The sequence below is a fragment of the Paramisgurnus dabryanus genome, chromosome 2 (genome assembly GCF_030506205.2).
Source record: "Paramisgurnus dabryanus chromosome 2, PD_genome_1.1, whole genome shotgun sequence".
Taxonomy (NCBI): domain Eukaryota; kingdom Metazoa; phylum Chordata; class Actinopteri; order Cypriniformes; family Cobitidae; genus Paramisgurnus; species Paramisgurnus dabryanus.
This window is the reverse complement of record NC_133338.1, coordinates 12,440,847-12,467,532: the sequence shown is the minus strand read 5'-3', so window position 1 is coordinate 12,467,532 and position 26,686 is coordinate 12,440,847. Positions and strand designations below refer to the sequence as shown.

The 26,686-nt window shown below is 39.5% G+C and overlaps 1 long non-coding RNA gene across 1 annotated transcript; it reads right to left on the bottom strand.

Annotated features, from left to right (window-relative positions):
• Positions 1-2,315: 2,315 nt before the first annotated feature.
• Positions 2,316-3,083, bottom strand: LOC135783584 (uncharacterized). The gene is made up of 4 exons (XR_010545695.2): positions 3,022-3,083; positions 2,795-2,928; positions 2,611-2,711; positions 2,316-2,500 (listed from the first exon to the last, which is right to left on the bottom strand). It is a non-coding gene; the product is annotated as an uncharacterized lncRNA (long non-coding RNA).
• Positions 3,084-26,686: the final 23,603 nt, after the last annotated feature.

Here is a 26,686-nt window from a genome sequence, read left to right as displayed (position 1 = left end):
TTTTTTTTACATTAATTCTATATTAAAGTCTCCTGTGGCATATATAGGTAGCTGTAGTTTGCAGGGCATTTCAGATTAAGGCGAAACAGCTAAATAACTCACTATACTGTATTAAAAGAAAACATGAATATCACCACCTTTAATGAATCTTTTATTAATTATTTATTAATTGTAAATGTATTTATTTTAGCATTTACTAATAATTTTTTAATCAAAGTTGAAACTGTTAACATTAGTGAATGCACCATGAACTACTGTCAATTACTGTAATGACATAAACAATAATTAATTAATGATTATATACTCTATATTTTTCATTGTTTGTTCATGTTATATAATGCATTTACTAATGTGAACAAATACAACTTTTTTATATCATATTATTCAGTACACATACACAAATAATCCAGGGTCTGTTCTGTTCACACAACAGTTTACAGTCACAGCTCTAATACAGTAAAGTTATGTATGAATATAATCCCTGAATGAGTTACTCGAGTCAAACTCGTGTAGAATTCGCACAGGATGTCTGTAACCATAGTGACAGTTGTTAATTGAATGACTGTACCTTTATCAACAAATTATTATGTTACAATAGAGGCAGCGCTGATGTGCTAGTTTATGCGCAATGTTTCTGCTGTTTACTTTCTCCTAAGACCTAAATGGTTGTGTTTATATGAGGATATTTGCAAAGACGGGATTTTTGAGGCATATGTGTTATTTAAGGCCAATAAAGCGACAAGAATACGTACAACACAAGCTCAATGAGAAACGAATGCGCGCCTAGCCTGCTCCTCTGACACAGAAACAGCGGACGCACTGTTGTTTGTGTTTGAATGGCTTAAAATCACTTGTTTTTAAACGGTTGTGCTTAAATATATGTACAAATGTTACGTTTTTGTGACCACACGTAAATGCAACTGCAAGAACCGTCAGGTGGATAACATCAAAGTCCCGCGAGAGCGTTTCGGAAGCAGTCTCCTCTTATGATTCCTCGTCCATCGCTCTCAAGGGATTTGGATGTCATCTGCCTTTTGGTTGTTGTGGCGCCACATGAAGTTTACCCATGAGTTAAACAAACCCATTGTACCAGCCACTGGCTATATCAGCATAGCATTAAAAAGCGTGCCTCGGATGATCAGTAACGTGAGAAATCATTTACCCCCAAAATACAGGACCCCTTACGTTAGTCATACTGTGCAAAGACACGCAATTACCTGTTTGGTTTTCTTAGCCCACGCAAATGAAAGGCTTGCCAATCTTCATAATTTCGCTAAGCCAAGTCAATCGTCTTTTACACCTTTATCGATCTTCAAAACATCGGAGCCTTCCTGCATTATAAGTTTGACCATGCTAGCTGAAATAAAGTTTTACCTCAGCTTAACGTGATACAGAGTGGATCCGGTCCGTAGTGATTACAGAACGCTTACAGCGGAGAGAGGAACGTGATTTGGCTCCACTCCAGGCTTTGATCACATCCCAGAGACGAAAGATCTTTGATTATTTGCCCAGATATGCAGGTGATTTGAACTAATTTCCAGGCATCATAACATTACAAAAGGCAATCGAAAATTTACTACCTCGTCAGATGAAGCTTACTACTTTTTACTACTTTTTACTGGCCTTAATTTGGCATAATTTAATTTACTACCTTTTACAACCCCGCGGAAACCCTGTTGAAGCCGCCATGCATGATCTGCCTCCGATATCTCGCACAACGCACACGCGCCCTCATCTGCTTCTCCTATCATCTTGGCACGGTCGCGCGTGCCAAAGGGTGACCGCGCGGTCGCGCGCGCTAAAGGGTGACACAGCCTGTCTCGCGAAACTTTCGAACACGCCCTATAAACTTTAAAAAAAAAAATATTCATTAATTATTACCATTTGAAAGTAGCGCAGTAACGCCGCCGAATGTAGCGAAGTAAAAGTACAGTTTTTTCACTAGAAATGTACTTGAGTAAGAGTAAAAAGTACCCATCCTTAAATTTACTCTAAAAGTACTAGTTACACAAAAAATGTACTCAAGTACATGTAACAAAGTAAATGTAATTCGTTACTACCCACCTCTGGATGTAACTTTAAAGAAAATATAATAGTCAGTCAAAAGTTTTATTTATTTATTACAAATATATATTTAAATGTTAAACAATATACAAATAAACATACTTTAGTAACCATATTGTGCTCTTGTTTCAAAAATTGTTACAGCTATCTATTCAGATAAATGGCATATCAAAGCTTTGTCAGCTGGTGCTATTTAAGACAACACTATAAGGTTATCATCCTGTCGTGTGTTGTTCTCCAGATATGCTTGGAGCTTCCTGATCAGATCGGTCACAATTTTGGCTTTCGACACCCCCTGCACTGAAGATGGCATGCAATCACGTCCTCCTTTGAAGGTCTCTCAAACTGTGATGCCAGGTCCATTGGAATCGGGGTTTCCTTCAGCTTATCTTCAAATACCTCATCAAACACAAGCCTGATCACATCCTCCACATAACTGTAGAAATATTGCAGTCAATAAATCTTTTGTTTTGATCATTTATTTCCCTGCTTCATACATTAAGTTTTAAATTATGAATGTATTTGAAATAAAACATTACTGCTTACGGTATGTCACTTGTGTGTTTTGGGAACATAGCCTTGTACTTTCCCTCTCCTGCTTTTGTTACGGCTTGGTGACATTGTAATGGATGGCTGCAAGGTACAACCTGTAAAAATATAAACAAGCAATTAATTTAGTGTAAAAGTAAATACTACTTTATTTAACACAGTTACTAAAATACTTAAATACCTGCACAGCATTCCAATAAATGAGAAAATCAATTTTTTTTTGCTGCAAATCTGAAATCTCAGGCTACGGACGGCAAAGGCATCCACTGATGATGGTGATGGAAACATTGTGAAACGATGCTACTGCCTGGGTTCCTATTATGCAGAGAAAAAAAACTGTCATCATCAGTTATACATTTAAGACTGGTAGTGGTTTCACTAGCTAAATACATCATATGTGTTACACACCTTTGCTCCTCATATGCCAGTCTGACTCCTTGTACTGTGTGTAATGATGTTGCATGTTTGCATACAGTGTATGTGTCCAGCTGCGAATCTAGGATATAGACAAATAAAACAAACATGTATTCAGTCAAAAAGACATATTATAACAATAGAGTACAACGACTATAAATCGTTAGACTATTCATTAAAACGTAAATGTATTACATGTTACATGGCCCAACATTAGCACACATTACGTGTTTACTTCGTTTCAAAATCTAAGAAAGCTTCAAGTAAATACAACAGTAAAATACATATAACTTTAAACAAATCATCTGTACTTAGAGTTTCTTGAGTTTGATCATGAGAACAAATTTTACCGGTAACAGTTTAGCTGGTATTTGTATTTGTATTTAGCTTAGCAAGTTTGTAAACATGTCTAAACCAACATCGATAAAAAAAAAAAAACGATAGTCTGCATAATTCAACATACACGTGTGTAAATATGGTACGTTGTTTATGAAATACAGTATTACAACACAAAACAATTAGCTTGCAAGCTTAGCTCTACACGCACATTATGTTAATCTCCGGTTACCTGTTACATAATGTACAGTAAAAGGCAAATAATAAACGTGAATACTTACAGCCTGTGATCCAGAAGTGCACAGTAATCCAACTTTTAGGAGGAGACGTCGCGCAAATCCAGCTTCGGTTCATGAGAAGCAGTTATTGTGAAAACTCCGTGAACAACTTCTGACTGGATTTTTCCGGAACCGTATTAAACATGATGTCCTCTGTGGAAGTCCATAAAGTGCTATTTTGCCCTCGCATCTAAAGAGACAGCGTCTACTCGAGAGATTTAATCGCTTAAACGATGAAACAAGAGTTTGCAAACAGAGTCAAAGCAGGGACTCACAACCTCCGCCATTTTAGCTCTCTTCTGACTCGGCGCTCCCCACCCCCGTCTTTGAGGGCGTACCCAAGCAAAGCAGAGAGGGCTGAACTATGATAATGTTGGTCTTATCTACGTCACTAATCCCAGGAAGTAAACTGTTGCCTACAATCTGAGTGTTTTTTTAGTCCTCGAACGTTAGAGACGATAACTCGCGTCATCGTTTTCTTTGAGGTATGTACTTTTTGAATATCGTTAGCATGTACTAATACACACTTACACACAAAAGGATGTTTAAAAACGTGTATCCCATAATAGGTGCTCTTTAAGTTTACTTAGAAAACCTGTGGAAACAGATTACCTTAAAATTTTCTAGTAAATTAATTATTCATTTTTTGAGTTAGTAAAACTTAAACAACAACAGACATCTCAAACTAAACAGTTACTATAAGATTTCTGCTAGTTCAAATTACTAGCAAAATGTGTGGAAACTAGGATCTCCCTAAAAATGGAATACTTAAGTTCATTTGATTTAGTGCTCATATAGACTGTACTTAAACTTTTCAGTTCACTTAAAGGTGCAGTGTGTAGAATTTAGGAACATCTAGCAGGGGCCAGAACCAACAGCTCAGGCCACAGCTCACCCCTCTTTTTCAAAACGCATTGTAAATCTGGGTTGATTTAACAAAATTTTTTAAGGCAGCAACGTTTTTTTTAAAGTGTGAGGAACAGGTCAGCTGCCTCACTATAGTCACGTGACTTCACGCCGTTCACAACAGAGCCAGAAGAGAAGACAATGCTGAATAAAGTCGTAATTATTGCTATTTTTGGACCAAAATGTATTTTCGATGCATTAACACATTCTAACTGACCCACTGATGTCACATGGACTACTTTGATTATGTTTTTATTATCTTTCTGGACATGGAAACCGTACATACCTTTTCAATGGAGGGACAGAAAGCTCTCGGACTAAATCTAACGTTAAAACATCTTAAACTGTGTTCCTGTGTTAGAACGACATAAAGGTGAGTCATTATTTTCATTTTTGGGTGAACTATCCCTATTAATTAGCCACGCTGTACCTTTTGGGGGCAGGGGCAAAAACAAAACAAACAAAAGCTGCTTATCCAGTATGTCTATACACACAGACAATGACGCCCCCCCCCCCTCGCTGCACCCTAGAATCTCTGGAAAAACAAGCCGATTTTAACCGCAAAATGTACGCTTTTAAATATACAAAAACTGCTATCTCAAACATGAAGAGGCTTCTTTGTGATCTCAACTAACAGATTCTGCAAAAAATTATAGATTTTCTGTCGATTAAACATCTCTACAAAAATGCACATCATACTTTTTAATTATCAAGCACTAACGCACTGATGACATGCACATTATTATTGTGAACAGAAATATAACGTGTTGAATTGGGTCCATGTACACCAAAGCAAATGATCACCTAAACGGTGACTTCACAGAAAACAAATTTTTACCACAAAAAATAGATAAAACATACTAAGAGATTAAACCTAGCTTCAAAACATCTTATTAACAACTATTTAGGTGTCCCATCAGTTCTTATTCTTTGACCAAATGTGATACACCTTTATGTGATAACACAATTTAGTGTTTTAAAGATATGTGTATATGTGATGACACAATTTAGTGTTTAAAATATATGTGTTTATGTGATAACATGCAGCGTTTATTAAAATTGCAACTTTCATTGTGTAGTACAATATTTAAGGGGTCATATTATAGGGCTAAAAAGCACATTACTTTGTGTATTTGGTGTAATACAATGTGTTCGTGTGGTTTATGGTTAAAAAAAATCATTATTTTCCACATACCATACATTTTTTAGCACCTCTAAGTCCCGTCCATCTGAAACAGGTCATTTGGTACAAAGCTCATCGTTGTGAGAAAGCGCAGTGTCAACAGGTGTGAACTGATTGGTCAGCTATCCAGTGCGTTGTGATTGTCCGAATACCTCAGTAACGTAATCGGAAATATGACGCTCCTTGCCAAGTTTTGGAAGATGAGCTCCCAAAACAATAGTGAAATCCACGAGATACTATCGTATTTTCTACTTCCTTATCAACACGAGCCTGAATCGGACCCAGAAAACATGGATGGCTAAGCTAATCTATCAACTTTACCAGCGTGATGTGAGCAGAACGTAACAGATGGTAAGGTAAGGATACTAAAACATAAACCATGTTTGCATTTGTGAACGTAGAAACAACAAACAAGCACTTTTCTGCACTTCTCAAATCTCGCGTTTGGATCATCATTAGGAAATGCATTAAAACACAGGCGAGTCTCTGAACCAAACTCGTCTTTAAATCGTCAGTGAGGAAATGTATTAAATATGAAAACATCGGCTACTTACAGGATGTCCGTGTAGTTGCAAAGTTACAATTGCTCCACTTTTTAGACAAAGCCTTTGTGTACATCCAGCGGTTGTACTCCGCGATGTTTAGAAAGTAATCCTCCTTAAAATGTGCAGCACACAATCGAACATTTGGCCTGTACTGTTCTGAAACAGTGTTGTAAATAAAACCTAACCACTGGTTTCTTAATGTTAATGTATGACGTCAAACTGCATGGGCGTGTTAAACGAGCCGTTTCAGGTGGGCGTGGATGAGGCTTCACGTTTAAAAAGAATATCTCTTTGGATTTGAAACTTAAATTTTTGCAACTTTACAGATCTTTTATGTGCACAGTCATCATTTAACACTCTAAAAACAAAGGAAAACATGCAATCTGACAATTTGACCCCTTTAATGTATAGAGGAACCAAAGGAAGGTGTATTGTTGCACTGTGCTGCCTAAGTGACGGATGTCTCCCTCTTCTCTCATTCTCTTTTGATGAGTTAAAGCAGAGTTAAAGAACCGTGTTTATAATCGCTGGAGAAAGCATGTGTAAACAATGACGTCATCTGCTGTATAACGTGTGTACATTGTGACTGAATGTGTGAATATCTGTATAGGTGTCCTCAGTCCCTGGTAATGCTTTATTTTGTGTTTTTTTATGGTGTCGTGACAGTTTATAAGTTATTGTAAACGTTAAGAAAGTGAGGCTGTCATCCAGGAGAGTTCAGAGTAGTGAACCCCAATCAAAAATCATTTGTTACTCCAGTTCCATACATTTGAAACTCGTAACAAACTGTGGGGGCTCGTCCGGGATCTCTCTTCATCACAACTATAGGGGGAGCAGGTCCAGAGATACTAGAACCACACGACCAAGGTGACAAGACGCTGCTGCATGCCAGGAGTCAATCCGTGGGTGTCCGAGGAGGGAGACCAAAGAGGAAAAGGATCTCAACCTCACTTAGGAGCCGCACTGCTGATCCTGAGGCCAGTGCACGCTACTTTCCAGAGGTCCACGCGCTGATTCTGTGGTCATCGTACACCAGCATTAGGGGATCTCACCTGTGATCGAGAGGTCGACACGCACCCACACAAGCCATTTACTAAGTCACAACACCACTGATTTACTGAACCACACACCATGTTGGCAACTCGTAAAGACCTAGGATGGGGCATCAAGAAACAACTATTCAGACTCTCGAGCAACGACATCTATCAGGTTGCAAAAGACATTGCAATTAACAGTCAACATAAAGAAGAGCCGAATGTGGATGATAAAGAATGCTGCATGGAGTATGTAGTCTCCTACATGCAATCTGACACCTTACTAGAACTTAAGGATGAGGGTATGGGTCAGCTGTTGGTTTTAAATGATTTGATAGGTAAAATTATTAATGCTGATGCTTCTGTTCATTTTCCAGTGGGTACATTGAGTGAAGGTAGCAAACACACCTAGTCACAGTCCATTCACTACAATCCCAAACTCTACATCACAACCTCAAACTCACCCTAACAGTATAGTAATACAAACACAACCCCACTCTAACACTCATACCACTACAACAACACAGGCATTAGAAGAACTAAGACAAGTCAGGGCTCGCAATATTTTTTAATCCCTGGTAGCCCTTTGGGCAGGCACTCTTTCATTTTTGGTAGCCCGAAATGAATACAAGTAGCCTGAATAAAAAAATACACTGTTTAATGTAGGATATTGATAAATCCTGGATTTCCATGTAAGCCAACTATTTCTGCCCATCACCAGCTAACAATTTGGAACTCAAAACGTTCCCCTAACATTAGTTTTTGGTTTCTAGAATGTTATTTTCCAAGGTTTTTGGTTGATAGCAAGGAATGTTTTCTTAAAGAAAATAAACATTCCCCTAATGTTATTTTTAGGTTATTTTAACGTTCCCCTAACGTTAGAAAAATTGAATTGTTATATTACTGAAATATTATATGAATGTATTATAACAGTTTTTTTTAAAATTTAATTTAGTATAATAAAATACCTCAACACATCACACATTGTATTTAGATAACATGGTATTTTTTCAAATATATAAACAACCAGTTACTTAAAGCTCTACTGTGTACTCTATTGAGTTAATTCTTAGCAAGAACCCATGTTTTCTTTCAAAAGTATGTGCTCATTCATGTGTAATTACCTCCACCCCACTAATCAAAGTATTCTCGTAAGTGTAGAATCTGCTATTTAAAATGCATACCGTCGAAGCGCTCTCTGGCTGAATCCATGTTGTGCCTCCATCTTTGAAATACATTCGCCGACGAGGGACATTCCTGAAATTCAAGCTCCGCCTTTCGCGCTTTCTCTCTACACTCACGCTGGCCGATAGCTGAAGCCTCCGGAGGTTGCATGTGTAGGCGGTATACGTCATCAAGACAGTCTTATTTCAGAATATTAACAATTATAAAGCTGACAATTATTTTTAGTTAATTGTAAATTGATGTAATATGCTTATGACTTGTGAATGTAATTCTCAGTTCATTTAAATAAACCAGGCTTAATGACGTATGCAGCCTACGACCTGCGTAGCTGAATCCTTCGGCTGCGACAGCTGCAAACCGTGATGAACCTGCGATCTAATACTTTGATTTGAAAGCCTGTTGAAGACATATTCTCGAGGACATTAAAACAAGTCGCCAAGGAAGCGAAACGGGGATTTTAAACGACAACGCGACAGGAAAAACATCAAGACCAAAGTCAATATTGGAGTTAGTTTTCCAAGATGGGGCTCAAGGGACACTGAAGTTGCTACTTTCTATATTCTCCACAGGTAATTCAGCATATTCGTTTACATCGATACAGTCTATGTTGTAAACTTGAAGTTTTATAGTTCCTTGGCTAACTTTACCATGATTATGCATAACACTTGTTAGTGTAAACACGCATGTGGTTAAATGTGTTCGAACAGCCACACACCGTCTCTCCGCCCATTTATGTAATCTGAGGTACTGAGAAAAATGTTTTTCGTCTTTTCTGACCTCTAGCACAAACACACGGTGACAGCCCTATTTTTAGCATTTCATTGATAAAACGCAGCTGATCTGCGCGTCTTTCATTTCATTTTACAAGCGTGTGAAAGTTGCGCAATCTTTTTTCACCAATATGAGAGAAAGCTCTTACATATACACGGACATGTAATGTTTACATAAAACATAAGCATTGGACTCTGACATAATATTCGCATCCATTTAAACCCGTATTACTCTCGCTCATGATTAAATGACAGGAGAGGGACTCGTCCACAGACCATCTTCTCAGTATTCTGGAGAGAAGCGGTCGAAAATGGACAAAAAGAGACGGATTAAAACACATGTAGAAAGTAATATTCAGTTGGTTGTCATATAGACTTTCACCGCTAGATGGGAGTAGATCTTACACAGTGGAGCTTTAAACACAATATAGAAGACTTAAAACAGATATTTATTTAAAAGGAATAAACATTTAATTCCCTTTAGGTTAAGAGATCTTACCATAGCCATTTATTTTCGCTACAATAATGTTAGACTCTGAGGTAAAACGAAATGACAAATAAACATTCTATTCGCTTTAGGTAAACATATCTTAAACATTTAATTAATTCTTGTTTATGTCATTACAGTAATTGATATTAGTTTGAGGTGCGTTAACTAATGTTTACAGTTTCGAATTTGAATAAAAAAATTATAATGCTAAAGTTAATAAGATATACAATTAATGAATAAATAAATAAAATACAAATTATAATTTATATAAACTGTGATATATTTTATATGTATGTATGTATGAACGCTTGTGTCTTTGTCACCTTTTTCACCCCTGGGCTAAGAGCTATGGTTAAATCAAGGCCTAGGGTTAAGATAAGGACAACTTAAACTGAACTTGACACTACAAAAAAAAACAATACTGACAACGACAATTCTAAATGATCACAATTAAACATTAGCGTACCTCATACACTCCTGAACAAAATCTTAAGACCAGGGAAAACATTACAAGTATTCACATTTTACGCTGGTGGATCATAACCAGGTAGTAACTACTGCTTCAAAATCCCAAAAGAAAAAACAGGAGCAAGAGAAAACAAGTAGAGAGTAAGCAATTTATTGACAACTACATTTAAACTGCTGTTTATCAGCTGATCAAAAGTTTAAGACCATAACCCAAAAATACCCTATAACAAAACTAAAGGTGTCAAAAGGGACTCAGTAGTGAGTAGCCCCACCATTCTTGTTGATCAATTCAAAAACTCTTTTTGGCATGCTTGATGCGACTGTTTCCAAGAGGGCTTGTTGGAACATTGCTCCATGTGGTGAAGATGGCTTCACGAAGGGCATCTACAGTCGGGAACTGATGTCCGTTTTTGTAAACTTCCCTTGCCATCCTTCCCCAAATGTTCTAAATGGGATTTAGATCAGGGGAACATGCAGGATGGTCTAAAAGAGTGACGTTGTTCTACTGGAAGAAGCTCTTTGTCAGGCGGGCATTGTGAATTGTAGCCTTGTCCTGTTAAAAGACCCAGTCATTACCACACAGACGAGGGCCCTCAGTCAAGAGGGATGCCCGTTGCAATATGTCCAGGGGCGTCATGCACCATTTTTTTTTTAAGAGGGCAGAGTAAGCACAGTTCACAGAAATTTGTGCATACATGTCACAGGTAGGGGTGGACCCAGATGTAAATAAGGTCACGCCCCTTTCTCCACCTCGAGGAGATTCCCAAAGCCACCCCAATGACCAGACACACAAGGTAAGCATAAATTAAAATATACTTTATTTAATCTACTTAAAAATAATAAATAGGGAAGGGAAACAGGGGAACTTAAAATAACGGCCACTCTAGGCTCTCCTCCTTCGGCTCAATATCTCAGCGTTCACGTTGGCTCTCTTTCTCTCCACAGACGGCTGCTGGAATACAGGGACACAGTGGATCGTTCTCAAGACGTTTGATCACCTCTGCGCTGATTACAGCTTCCAGGTAGGTATGGCTCTCTCCAAAAACTCAATATCTCCGTATTCACGTTGGCTCTCTTTCTCTCCACAGACGGCTGCTAGGACACAGGGACACAGTGAATCGTTCTCAAGTCGTTTGCTCACCTCTGCGCTGATTACAGCTTCTAGGTAGGTATGGCTCTCTTTCTCTCCACAGTTCAGTATCTCCGTGTTCACGTTGGCTCTCTTCAATGCGGCGACTTAGCAATGATTTGTACTGGGACGCCGGGGGCCAAGACCCTCTCGGCGAACTCGTTGATGAACAGAGGGGCGAGAAAACCACGCCGGCACACCGGGTCGAACGCTGCCCGTTCCTCGAGACCCGTTGGTCAATCGAAAACTGGACCGGGGCGCCCTTTCGTCGAGACCTCGGGCCAGCGGATCTCTCCTGCCTCTACTCTGTGATGATGAAAGAACACAAGTAAGGTCACAATAATAGGTGCAGTACACACACACACACTGCCACTCGCACAGTTCTTCGCCGCCACTCTGTATTTCTGTGAGACTGAAAACACACTACAGCATATTATACAGGTTTTTCCTAGCGCCGTTCTTTCCTCTTCATCGCCCCGGGACGAGTGACTGAAAACGGGATTACGTCAAACAGGACACAGCACTCACACTGCAATACACGGCATTACACAGCACCACTTCAAGTGAAAATTTCCAAAGACTCACCCCACCACGCTCAGTGCACACAATAGACACCCGTCCTCTTCCACGTCGCTCTGGGCGAGAGTAGGGAGATGGTAGATGGCCTAGGCGTTTGTTTGCTATCGTTGCTGTAGCTGCTTTCCCACGAAACCTTCGGCTCGCCCACCACGCTGGTACAGGGGTAGGGCCACTCGATCTCTCTTAAGAGCACTTAAACAATGTATCAATCAAATGTATACAAACACTCACTTCAAGGGATTAGGTTACTCACGATCTCTGTCCTTCTTCGTCCTAGGTTGTCTTCATGCCAATAGTGACTCCAGGTATCTAGACAGGGCGCTTTCCAGCCACCAATACCACTTTTCCCACAGATAGATATACTCACAACGGTAGTTTTCCTCTCCTTCCGTTTCTCTCAATAAATGTCAGTATTCGTCTAGTACTTCACCTATAAGGTCTTCGATGTCCTCATTCCCATCAATCTACGATCCACACATGGAGAGAGAGAGCAATACAGCGATCCGAATATAGCGTATCAGGCGAGCTCAACTCAGCACTACAATACACACCAGCACAACAGTGGATAACATCAGCGATTTCGGGGTGCTCCTTTTTAAAAGATCCACGACTTGCCTTCCTTTCACCCTCTGTGCCTCTGTCCTCTTTCCGCCCGCTTCAGCGATCGCCGGATCAACAGAGCTTCGGGCTCTTCAAAAGGTGCGTGTCTTTATCTGCCTTTGGCAAAGGAGCTTCCCCGTGTCACTCGCCTCTCGTGTCCATCGCGCTCGTGTGAATCCCCCCCCTCGTGTCTGAACTCTCCTTGCTTTGTGTTCTTGCAGAGCTATTTATTCATCTCCCTCTCACACAGCCTCCAATCACACTTCACTCGCTTAACTCTTTACACCTGTGGCTCATAAGCCCCGATTATGTTGCCCTGGAAACCAGGAAGTGAGACGGTCCGTCTTCGAATGCGGCCCGGTGGGAAACCTTCCGGGCGGAACCAAACTTCCCTAAACTTTGGTTCCGCCCTTAAAAGATCGTCACCTTGTGACATACACATACATCAAACGAATTATATTATAGAGCTTTCAGTCTTTTCCATGGCACTTACATTTCTAACAATATGAGCGCCCCTGTCTTCATGCAAAAAACTCCAAAATAAAAGTGTTGACTCACTTTCAAATCAAATACTATTCAATCGGAATAATGACATGATATTGGATTCAATTTAAAACAGAAACGACATGTTTTATTTATTTAAGTTTTGTTTAAGACTTGTTTAATTGTGTCATTAATGCATTTTGCACAACAACTGCATTATGAAATTAATGTCATTTTAAATCCATAAAGTATAAACAACGAAAATGACTATAGCAACGTGATTGATTTTAATGTTTAATAATGATTTAAAAAATATTTTTAGATAAAATGATTAGAGGAACAAATTTTTGCATTAAATTTTACCTCATATGTGAGCATGTGTGATCCCGCGTCCACGTGAACTCTGGCAACTTTGGCGTTGTGCCAAGAAGATGAAATTCCTACTAATATAACGTCGAGACGGTCACATTTTAAAACCATATATTTTCTACACAGAGGAGGTTAACTGCACATTACCGTACTGGGGTTTGAAAATGTTATGAGCGTTTCTTGCACGTTTTAACTCCTCATATAGCCTCAGTTTGAATGGGCATGACGCCTCTGAATATGTCCACATAGCCAGCCGGCGTTTGACGCCCCTGCACAACCTGAAGCTCCATCTTCCCATTGAAGGAAAAAGCACCCCAGATCATGATGGAGCCTCCTCCACTGTGCCGTGTAGAAAACATCTCCAGTGGGATCTCCTTGTCATGCCAGTAACATTGGAAGCCATCAGGACCATCCAGGTTAAATTTTTTCTCGTCAGAGAATAAAACTTTCTTCCACCTTTCAATGTGCCATGTTTGGTGCTCCCTTGCAAATTCCAAACGAGTAAGTTTGTGGTGGGGGAGGAGACGTGGTCTTTGAAGACGCTTTTTGTTTTTGAAGCCCTTCTCTCGCAGATGCCGTCTTATGGTTATTGGGCTGCAGTCAGCATCAGTAAGGGTCTTAATTTGGGTTGAGGATCGGCCTGTGTCTTCACGAACAGCCCGACGGATCCTCCGGCTCAGTGCAGGAGAATTTTTTTTGGGTCTACCACTTGACTTTTTTGTCCCGTAACTCTCAGGATCTTTTAAGAAATTTAAAATTGCTGTCTTACTGCGTCCAACCTCAGCAGCAATGGCACGCTGTGAGAGCCCTTGCCTGTGCAGCTCAACAATCCTGCCACGCTCAAAGTCAGACAACCTTTTTGCCTTTGCCATTGCAGTTTGACTGTCTGAAGGACAATGACATAAAGCCATTTTTTTGTGCATATTTAAACTTTTTAAAGCTATGGTCTTAAACTTTTGATCAGCTGATTGTCAGGAAAAACTTCGGGGTCAAGTGCAAGTTAACAATATTTATTTAGAAAATATAATGAGAGATCTGGAGAGCAAAGTCACTGGTAAATCCACACACGGCACACACCCTTTGACTCACTCTGGATGATAACACTACTGTGGGAATGAAGCACTCCCACAGTAGGAGAGAGTGAGTCGGTCCAGTACAGATCCGAAGGGAGAGAGAGAGCCACCCACGCACTCCGTCGACAACACCAGCACAGTCACCACACGCAACAGAGGGATGAAACACGCCACCCTGAAGGTGGATGACAGGCGGAGATGGAAGGTGGTAAATCCAAGTTCTCAGACGGTTAATCCACTGTGAAATCCTGATGAAGAAGGAGCCACTCGGAAACCACTGGTCACCGCCTAAAAACGAAGCGAACCAGCGGTTCCGAGAAACAACAGTCATAGAGTCAATGTAATCCACAATGGTAAAAAGGTGTACTCCACTCACGGGTGATGATGCAAACCGATGAGAAACAGAGACAGCTGGTGTACCGCCTAGAAACGAAGCGAACCAGCTGTTCCGAGAGACAAACAAAGTCAATGAGTTCTAGTAATCCACAAGCGAGCGGTCCGGGCGAAGACGAGTCCCCGAACGCCGAAAACCAAACCTGGGGTGACAAGAGGAAGAGACAGAGAGCGACTGACAAGACAAGGCAGGGCAGCAGGACTGGAATACCATGTAACCGAAAGACGTGATTAATCAAAACCTGAGCCATCACTTTTGCAGAAGGTAGCTTGGGCAGGGGAATGAAATGAACCGCCTTCGAAAAACGATCCTTCACAGTTAGAACAACAGTGTTACCATTAGATGCCGGTAAGCCAGTGACAAAATCAGGGGCTATATGAGACCAGGGGCGGGAGGGCACGGGCAAAGATTTAAGCAGACCAGCGGGTGGTAAATTAGATGCTTTATTACGAGCACAAACCGAACAGGCTAGTACAAACTGTCTGACGTCAGTGGACATAGAAGGCCACCAAAAACGCTGACGGACGGCAGCCAACGTTCTCCGAATACCTGGATGGCCGACAAACTTGGACTCGTGACCCCACCGGATGACATCGGAACGTAACCGCTCAGGAACCCATAGGCGACCCGCTGGACACCCCTCCGGAACTTCCCCCTCCCGGCCGACCTCTCTCACCCGCTGTACGATTCCCCATACGAGGGCGCCGACCACCCTCCCCTCCGGGAGAATGGTCTCCGCCCTCTCTGAATCGGACTTCTCGAACAGACGGGAGAGAGCATCAGGTTTGGTATTTTTCGAGCCAGACCGGTACGAGAGGGTGAAGTTGAAACGATCAAAGAAGAGTGCCCAACGAGCCTGCCTAGATGTTAGTCTTCTGGCCGAACGGATATATTCAAGATTTTTATGATCCGTCCAGACCAGAAAGGGCTCCGAGGTTCCCTCCAACCAGTGACGCCATTCAATTGAGTCTAACCGCCAACAGCTCCCGATTCCCTATGTCGTAATTACGTTCTGCTGGGTTTAACCAGTGAGAGAAAAAAGCACACGGATGTACTTTCCCATCAATAGACGATCGCTGTGATAAAACGGCGCCTACCCCGACATCAGATGCATCCACTTCCACTATAATGTTTAGCCGGATCGGGAATAGAGAGGACAGGCGCAGAGATGAACCGGGACTTTAACACATCAAAGGCCTCCTGAGCCTCTCTATTCCAACGGAAACATACGTTAGGTGAAGTGAGAGCAGTAAGAGGCTTAGCGATCTGACCAAAATTTCTGATGAAACGCTGATAAAAATTGGCGAACCCCAGAAATCGCTGAAGCTCCTTCCGAGTGTCGGGTACTGGCCAATCGGCAACCGTCTTAACCTTAGCGGGATCGGGACGAATCTCTCCCTCGGCAATAACAAAACCCAGAAACGAAACCGACTTCCTGTGAAACTCGCACTTCTCCGCCTTAACGAATAGTTGATTCTCTAAAAGCCATTGTAAAACCATGCGAACGTGCTGAGTGTGTATCTGCATGGAGGGAGAAAAGATGAGAATGTCATCAAGATACACAAAGACAAATCTGTTAATCATGTCACCCAGCACTTCATTGACCATGGTTTGAAAGACAGCCGGAGCGTTACAAAGACCGAACGGCAGAACGGAGTATTCCCAGTGTCCTAAGGGTTTATTAAAGGCTGTCTTCCACTCATCGCCCCCTCTTTAATACGTACCAAGTGATAAGCGTTGCGCAGATCTAGCTTGGTAAATATGCGCGCTCCCTGTAATAACTCGAATGCTGATGACATTAATGGCAAAGGGTACTTATTCTTAACAGTAATGTCATTCAGCCCTCGATAATCAATGCACGGACGAAGAGACCCGTCTTTCTTCTTTACAAAGAAAAATCCAGCACCAGCTGGAGACGAGGAGCGGCGAATGAGACTGGCTTTAAGAGCGTCATTAACCCTCTGGGGTCTAAGGGGTTTTTAGGGCCCTTGGGAAGTTTTGACATGCACTGACATTTGTGCTTTTTTCAGTTGCTTAAAAACATATTAATGGCAAAAGTCTCATAACACTGTGTTCATCACAAACTGGGCTACAATATCATATAATCAACATGTATGTACATGATTGTATTTTTGAGAGAAAAATGTTTATGCATGGTTTTTGAAAAAGCAAAATTTTTAAGTCACTGATATAACTCCACAAAAGTCATTCTAAACATGTTTTCCCAAGACTTTCCAAACTGGATCTAGTAGTCTAGAGTTTTTTTTTCAAAATGATGTGAAAATCATATGGCCTACTCAATCACATAAAGCAAGATATTGATTTACAATTTCTAAGACACTTTTGCTTGGGAAAGGCTGTATGCATGGAGGCGGGAAAGCTCCTGAATAATCAGTGATTGACAGCTGAGAGACAAAAGAGTTGAATAATGAGCCACTAATGAGCCTTGTGTGGATGTTCAACAGGAATAACTTTCTCTGTAGTAAAACCATGATAAGGTTTACTTTTCAATATAATGTAAATACACACACACACACACACATTATATATATTTATATATATTTCTATTGAAATATTTTCTATTAATTTCACAAGTATAAGTTACCTTTTAAAAACCATAGTAGCTTAATCATGGTAAAGATACTGTTTGGCCATCTTAACATGAACACACTTCAACCCAGGGTTAGTGTTTGGTTGGCCAGCGAGAGGTTTACTTCTGTGCAGTAAAAAGCTCAAAAGAACAACTGCCTATCGTTGTCTGGACTCTTATTTGTGTATTTGTAATCATTATAGTGGAAACACAACAAGGGACACGCGTGGTAAACGTATCAATGTTTGTTTACAACCGCCGCCATTAACATTACCTCACGTGTTGATCATGAAAGCAGTGAATGTGTGCACACGCGAGTGATCCTGTGTTTAATAAACTTGCTGTGCGGAGATATGCGCTTAGACGCAACTAAATAAGGATTGTACTGTTTGGAATCGCGCATTATATAAGAATACCAAAAAGCGCGTCGAGTTTCCTGACTCGCTTGTTTGTGTATGTGTGTTCCAATCGCGTGAACTGTTTGACGGAAGAACAAAGAAAACACTCGCGTCTGGAGATACTGACACACATACGCAAGGAAATAAGGATTTATGTCATGTTTGGTGCAATCGGATGGAACAACAAGGAATGGAGAGACTGGATTGTGGATTGCATATCCATTGACTGCAGGAGGCACGAGTCATGCATATGGATGTTTCTGCTCATTCACTTCAATGGCGCGGGGGTGTGGCGATCCGATCTCATTACAGATAATGAGGTAACTGGCGAAATACGGTACTTCTCCTCCTTCTCATACAGTTTACACCGAATGACAATATCTGTTTTCAATTTCACTTATATCATTTAAAAGGAGTTTCCAAGCATTATGTAGACATTTCCCACCCAGCAAAATCTGGTTGAAAAGACGTCGAAACGACGACTTCTCCAGACGTCTTAATGACGTAAAATTCTGGTTGAAAAGTGAAAGGTGAAAAGACGTGTTTTTCATGTCGTTGAAAAGACGTCTATAAATCGACGTCTAGAAAAAGGCTAAATTTGGTTGAAAAGTGAAAGGCTAAAAGACGTCTTTTCATGGTCGTTGAAAAGACGTCTATAAATCGACGTCTAGAAAAAGGCTAAATTTGGTTGAAAAGTGTCGTTTCAAGAATGTATTATATAATATTAATTATACTATTATTATTATTATTAGGCCAATAATTATCTCAAAATAGGACAGCTAGCAAAAAAGTAATACGAATTTATATGTCAAACACACATATGACATGAATATTTCATTAATTGGTTTATTGTTTTTTCAGCCATTATATATCCCTCACCTGGCATGGTTAAGGTTCTTACCTTCATGATCAGTTATCCTTGTTGTCCCACTTTTTGACTGCATTTCTGACACAGAAAGCCTTTTGTGTTCTGCTATTTATACCAGAAACTGCCTTTCACATGCATATGATCTGAGATAGCCATACATACATGGAATTGTTTTAAATTCAAATTACTATCACAAATTCAGATATCACAAATACAAAATACTGTGTGGAAAAATTTATTTAAATACAAATACGTGGGGAAAATGTGGGCATACTGCGAGAAAATTGTGGGACCACTGGGCATTCTATGGGCAAACTGTGAGCACATATCTGTGTCTTAAAACCCATAAAAGCTGTTCATTTCTTAAACTACAAAATAAGCTTGGCTGAATAATTAGTCTTGTTGAAAGTAGCAGTAACAAAAAAGACAAACTAAAAATGTTTAACATACATTTCTTTTACCCCTGGGTAGGGATGTGACCGAAGCCGAATACGTTATTCGGAAGGGCACGGATAATAGCTTCAAAACGAACAACGAATTCATCCGAATAACAGAGAAAATATTCGGCCAGACATAATCACGTGTTTACTGGAACAGCTCTAAATTATAAACCCCTTAAAGCACGAATAATGTGTGTGAAGTGAATGAGTGCAATCTATAAAATGACATTTTCGGCGCAACCCTTATTTAGAAACGCGAGCTGTTTTGGAATTAGTTTAAAATCTTAAAAACGCTGCTAATATCAAACTTCTTTTAACCCAACTGTAAAAAAAAAAATCCGTTTTATTTAATTAGACCAGAAAACCTTGATAAAATGCTGCACTCTGATAATAAAATATTCGTTAATAACTCTAATAATTCGTTAGTATCTCTGTGGCACCGGTAGATGATATTTTAATTACTTCTAGTCGAAGCAAGCTTTATTGTCAATCTAGGTGAATATAAAATAAATAAGTAAATAGATAAAAATATGAAAATGTAACATTTTAAAAGCAAAATTTAAACTGAAGAATACTATGACATGAATTGCAATTAACATAAAAATAAAGTAAGCAAATAACAACTGAAACATTTGAATTAAATATTTCTAATTACATTATTGTTTTAAATCATGTTGCTGGTTTTGAAATAAGTCAAAACTGATTTTTAATAGAGCATACTGTTATTTAAAAATTTAAACAAATATCTGATTATTTATTTATTTAGATGAAGATTAATAAAAAAAGTTTTTTTTTAAACAATTCGTTATATTCGCGCAAACGCTATATGGACATAGATAAAAATGAGCTCAGCAAGTTTGTTCTAATGCTTATTATGCTTTCCTAAATTCTTATCAAAACAGATGTTTTTGAACTATTCTGTGCATATACTGCGCCACTTGCGTGTCCCTGCGTTGCATTTCGGATCTGTCAGTCAGCGCGAGTTTGTCGATCTTAATAACTTTTTAACATAAATCAGTTCCCGAACTTTTTAATAACTCTTTAAGCATCAAGCAAGTCCTGCATTTTATTTTCAAATTCCTGCATGTTTTTAAACTGAAACCAAGATGTCAGACATGGATATAGGAGTAGTATTAGGTTATATTTCACTCTTTTAGAAAACTTACAAATAACGATCATTCTAGATGTTTAATTACTATATTTAAATCGCTAGACTAGGGATTAATGTAGGCTACTTATTTTTTTCTGAAAACATCGCACTCATTTAGAAAGAATGGGTCTCATGGAATTGTGCTGACAGGCACAATAAACATTTAAGGGTGATCTAGCCTACAGTTTTGTCAACGTGCTTTCAAGTTTGTTATTTTAATGCTACAATACAATGATGCATAGCACAAGCTGTATGAGGCTTTAAAAATGAGTTGTTTGCTTTCCATGAGTATTACTAACGAGAATCAAGTTATTTGTCTTTTTGATTAAAATTTTGTATTATTTTTTAATAAATATTTACAGTTATTTAAGTTATAATTATAATAAAAAGCAAAAATGCATTTCAAATGCCATTTTAATGTAATATGACAAACTTTCGGTTTAAGACCCACCCACTTCCGGTTTCATCAGAATACAAAACAGATACAAATTATTTTGAGACTGTTACAGATACAAATACAGACTCCGCTGCACACCCCTACCCCTGGGTATAAAAATGTTAAAGGGGTACTTCACCCAAAAATGAAAATTATGTCATCATTTACACACTCTCATGTTGTTACAAACCCACATAAATTTCTTTGTTCTGATAAACAGGAAGGCAGATATTGTGAGAAATGTTTGTAACCAAACTGTTTGTGTAAATGATAGAATTTTCCTTTTTGGGTCAACTACCCTTTTAAGAAAATGTAGGAAATTTAGCTTGTGGATTGAATATTAAATTACTTTTATGCAACCACATAAAACCACTTATTACTAAACAGAAAAACCAGGTCCAAGAACAATATGTCTCATCATGGGCACCAGTTGATATTTTCTCGTCCGATTCTTTCTTCATCATGCTCTTGGTCACTCCAGGTGTGTTGTCCTGGTTGCTTTATGGTTACAGCATCTAATTGAGAACATAAAAAAAATTAAATGTTAACATTAAAAACAGGGGTTGTCTTAACAAAAAGTAAAGCATTATCAATCCAATTAGGTACACTAATATTAAAAGGAATTTATATTTTATTTTACCTTTGTTATTTAGTCCCAATTTTGTATTGCTATACACCATTTAAATATTTAAAGCAATGCTTTAGACAGATTTAAAAATTACCCCATGATGTACTCACACTCAGTAACTTGACATACACATGTTCAGACGTACACATTTTGAGTTATTTTAGTAAATGTCCTTGCTTTTCCGAGCTTAATATGGGAAAAAACATGGATCAGGGTACATTTTCCCAAAGAAGTGCAGCCTTTAAAGAAGTAATCCACACTGCTCCAATGGGTTAATGAAGTTCTTCTGTGGGTAATCGATGCTATATAGTAAGAAAAGATAATGTTAAACTTTATAAACTATAATAACTAGTTTGCGGTAAACATTTGAATATGGATTACCTCTGTGAAGGATGAATGCACTTTATTGAGGTTTAAAGTCAGAAGTTGTTCCCTAATTGATGTTTTCTACCATTATAAAGCTTGGAAGCGCAAGTAAAAAAGGGGCTATTTACACTTGGTATTAAGATGTGCTGTTGTCGATCGGATCACAAGTGGACGATGCTAAAGACATGTGTAAATGATGTTCAAAACATCTTGAGGTTGTCCACTTTTGACCACATTCAGAGGTAGTTGAAAACACTTTTAATCGGATTCAGGGGCGTCGCTAGACCCCTTTTACTGGGGCATGTGCCCCAGTGTGAATCTTTTGTGCCCCGGTGTAAATCTCAAGTTTAAATTTTAGCAGTTAACTAGTGCAATCCTTTACAAAGACAATTGTGGCAAAAACGGATCTTTATGCAAAGTAGTTATTCAATTTAGACTTGTAAAAGCGACTAAACATTCGCATTGACGCGTGCACGCACGTATCCATGGCCGCGCGCGTTTGCGTTCACCGCGCACAACCGCATTCAAAAGGTGACGCCACGCGAGTGCTTACGAAAGCATAACGAAACTAAAGTAAGTTTCTAAATAATAATGCTAATATTATTTTGACTCGATCATTATTGGCTTCTGTAGATGGACATCAGAAATGTTTTGTGCAAAGCAGGGAAAGAGAAGAAGAAAGGAGAGATGAAACGTTTAAGGGAGGTAAGACAAACTACATCCTCACCCTGTCAGGTCTCAAACATTAGAGGAAAAATCTCAGGAAAACCTCTTGTCAACTCTATAGAATTGCATTGTTGCTGAGAAAATCAACAGATGTATGTGTTATACTGTTCTGTATTTTCAGATATGAAATTAATATTTAGTTTACTAATATTTAACACAAACAGTTAGCAGTAACTGTGACTGAGATTATATAGTATAGCAGTCATAAAATGTTTCTTAAAATATTCTTGTAAAAATAAGTTATTAATCATTGCTATAATTGTATAATGTAGAAAATATTTCTCTGCTGTCATTATTTCCAAACATTTTATGCCATTTATGCCTCCAAACATGTTAATAATGTTAGGTATGATGAAGATTACACTTGTATATATCTTTCGCAGTAACTGTTGCACTGTAGAATAGTGGGTTAAGCAAAGGACATTGTATAGAAGTGTTGCACACCTCTTTCACAAAGCAGGCTTTCAAAAAAAAGTCAGCAAAAAATGGGGGGCCTGTGCCCCAGTAGAGCTTTATGTCTAGCAACGCCCCTGATCGGATTGCTTATGTAGTGTAAGCGTGCATGTGGTAGAATGTGTTCCAACACCCACAAGAGAATATCAAAGAAATATCAAAGAAAGCTTTTACATATAAATGTTCAAAACACTGTGCCGCATGTTAACTTACAAGCAGCAGACTCTGGCATAATATTAGCTGCGTCCATTTAAATCCCGTCATTACTCCTGCTCATGTTTAAATGACAGCAGAAGGAATCGCCCACAGTCTCCACAGACCACCCCCTAAAAGTATTCAGAACAGAAGAGGTTGAAAGGGGACAAAACTGACGGATTTAAATACCAGGTGTAACAGAATGTGTCCTTCTCATCCGCTTATGATCCGATCGACAAAAAAAACACACACATCTTAAAGACACACTATGCAGTTATTTTACCTTAATGTAACAACTTCAAAGTTATTTCGGTGGTAAACAAAGTCATAGTTGGGCGAATCATCCTCCTGTTGAAGCTCGGGGAGGACGCCGCTACCAAAACCAGCAATGCAAGCTTGAGAGAACCGCCCCTGACAAATCTCGCGAGAATCACGACTTGCTTTACGGCAACGACGTCACACACGTTAGGCTTATTCGACTTTGTGTGGCGCTGCAAGAACCGACCGCTGGATGATGTCAAAGTTAGGCCTGTCACGATAACAAATTTTGCTAGGCGATAAATTGCCTCGGAATTTATCGCGATAGGCGATAACATTGATGCTCCGGGACCATTATAATAATGCAGATACACATTTTCAAAGATCTATAAACTTTTATTTCTAAACAATAAGTAATACTGGAACTGGAAGACATTTTAAATATCCACAAGAAATGAACAAAATAACAGGATGATTGCGTTTTAGGTGCATATGCATGTTTGTCGTGTTGCCACTTTTAAGTGCTACGTTATTACCACAAATGCGACATAACGGCTCGTTCAGGTTTAGTGGTTCGTTCAGGTTTAGTGGTTCACCTCGGTCATTAGGTTTAAATCCAAAGTACTCCCACACTGCAGCTGTAGCGTTTGGTTTTGAAACTTGGCTGTTTACACTTGGTATCAAGATGTGTTTTTGATCAGATCACAAGTGGACGAGAGAGACATATCACATTTACACCTGGTATTTAAATCCGTCTCTTTTGTCCACTTTCGACCGCTTCTGTGCTGAATACTGTGAGGGGACGGTCCGTGAGACGGTGGGCGAGTCTCTCCGCTGTCATTTGAACGCCAGCGGGAGTAATTATGAGTTTATATGGACGCAAACTAATATTATGTCGGAGTCCGCTGCTTGTTTAGCAAGTATACATGCTGCACAGTGTTTTGTACGTTTATATGTTAGAGCTTTCTCTGAATTTTCAGCGCAATTGATGAAATAAGATCGCGCAACTTTCACACGCTTGCAAAATGAAACTGCGGAGATCACCCGCTTTAGTTTATCAATGAAAGGCTAAAATAGCACTGTTCACCTTGTGTCAGAAAAGTCAGAAAAGACGTAAAACATTGTGATCCGATCGATAAAAACGCATGTTAATGACAAGTGTAAACAGCCTCTAGTAAATCCATCTTTTTCTCCAACTCTCGTCTTAACTAGTGTTTTCTCCTGCTACACTTCTCACGCGGCGCTCATCCTCCTCAGTACTCCTACTGTGATAGGCTACGCCAGGAGTCCCCCCTCCCCACACAGATCATGCGACTGACAAATGACTGACGAGGGTTCACTCCTTGTCACTCGTTGCACGGAGCGGTCATCCAGTCTCTTTGGTAGAGAGAGAGAGAGAGAGACAAGGAAAACAAACAAGCATGCAAATGTGAATTATCGCGGCCTAAAAAAATGATCGAGCTCATTTTATTTACCGTGCGATTAATCGGTTTATCGTTTATCGCGACAGGCCTAGTCAAAGTACCGCGAGAATGATCCGAGACGGCACTTTGACGTCATCCGGCTGTCGGTTCTTGCAGCGCCGCATAAAGTTGATCAAGCCTATGACAACAACTGCACGCGCAAATTTCAGACGTGAGGCTAAACAATTTAAAAGTTAAGAAAGCGCGTTCGGAAGAGAGTTGGAAAAGGAAAAGAGAATCTGACCGCGTTAGTAACCGGACAAGAGTCCCACTCGGTCAGGTTTTTACTCGTTGGCGTGAGCTAAAAGACAGCACTGGATGGGATGCTGATCTGGCGATCTTGTTGATGGACTAGTAAGTAAATCTCTTATTTGTAAACTTGTTTGCGGTCTATGTTGTATGTTGTTGCGCTTGCTTGTAGTATGTCATGCGATTATCATGACAACAGTTGTCAATATCTCACATAATTATCAGGACATAAATAAGCCTAGAGGTTGTAAATAGTGTAAACATGCACAATTTGCAAACTATTATGATAGATAGCAATAATCATGTATAGTGACATTATAGCGAACAATGTTATGAAATAATGCAACGTACACAATTAACTTTGTCATGGCATTTTGTAATGTTTACTTGTGATTTAGCTGCAACCATTAAAAAACGTTACAAGCTAGCAAACGCGGTACTTTATTATTATATGCACTCTACACTTGGAATAAACTTCTTATTATCCTATTACCATCATCTGTAGTTTAGTAGACTATGCAGTAGCCTAATATTTGTATGAAATTGTGAAACATTACCTGGTCATTACCTTTGGAGTACTAGAGTGGAAAATTACGACAGTTGCAAGTATTCTCCAGCGACTCTAGGGGTCGCTGTTTGACAAAACGCCGAAATGCATAGAGCGGCTTTAATACCAAGTTTAAACAGCCCCAAAAACACAATCACTTCACCAAAGTGTGTCATTCTGCTTATAAAAGAAATGTGCATGTAGTGAGCAAAGACGTTTCTCATGATGATGACGACTCACCTTTTTGGATTCAGTCTTGCATAAGCCATGTGACACGGAACAGGAATTTGCAGAAATACTGATAGGAAAGGAAAGAAACTGAAGTTAGTTTTAAGTTGGACTACTGTTCCCATATTTATCAAGCTTCTGAAAGTGCCATTTTTGTCTTAAGTACTAAGAATTCATGAAATATACTCCTACTTTCAATCTTAAGTATAAAAGCAAGTTGTCAAATTTCTTAAAGCTAAGAATCACTCTTAGGGGCCAATCACACCAAACGCATTTATGGCAGTTGCAGGCGCCTTTTTTAAATATATTCTATGGGCAGGGAGTATTTGCGCACTGTTTATGCGCGCCGAACGCCTTGCGTTTTTTGTCACCAGCCGCAGCACACGCTTTTGAAGGAACGCTGAGAGCGGAAAAGCAGCCGACAACATTCGCATTTTTCTATTCTCCAATCGAATGGGGGGAGAGGCGGGCCTTACGGTGTGGTGAGGGAAGTTTACAGTTGCTTTGAAGAACGGGACTCCACTCGCTCACTCTCCTATGTGTTTGTGCACCTCTCACCCTCAAACAAGGTCAGAGCAAGCGTCCTCTTTATAAAGTTTCTGCTAATATGACAGTTTATAGCAAAATAATATCACGCTTCAATATTTGATTGACAAGACAGCTGACTCGTTGGTTGCTAGCAATATGAAAAGTCGCGTCACACTGCTCTTTTTTTAAAAAGCGTTTGGTGTGATTATTTGAGAAAAATAAAACTGAATTCGGGACAAAAATTTAATGGATTTCATAGGGTCCTGCTAGATGCCGCTCCTCCACGGCTTTAAAGAATGATTCTACAGCCCTAG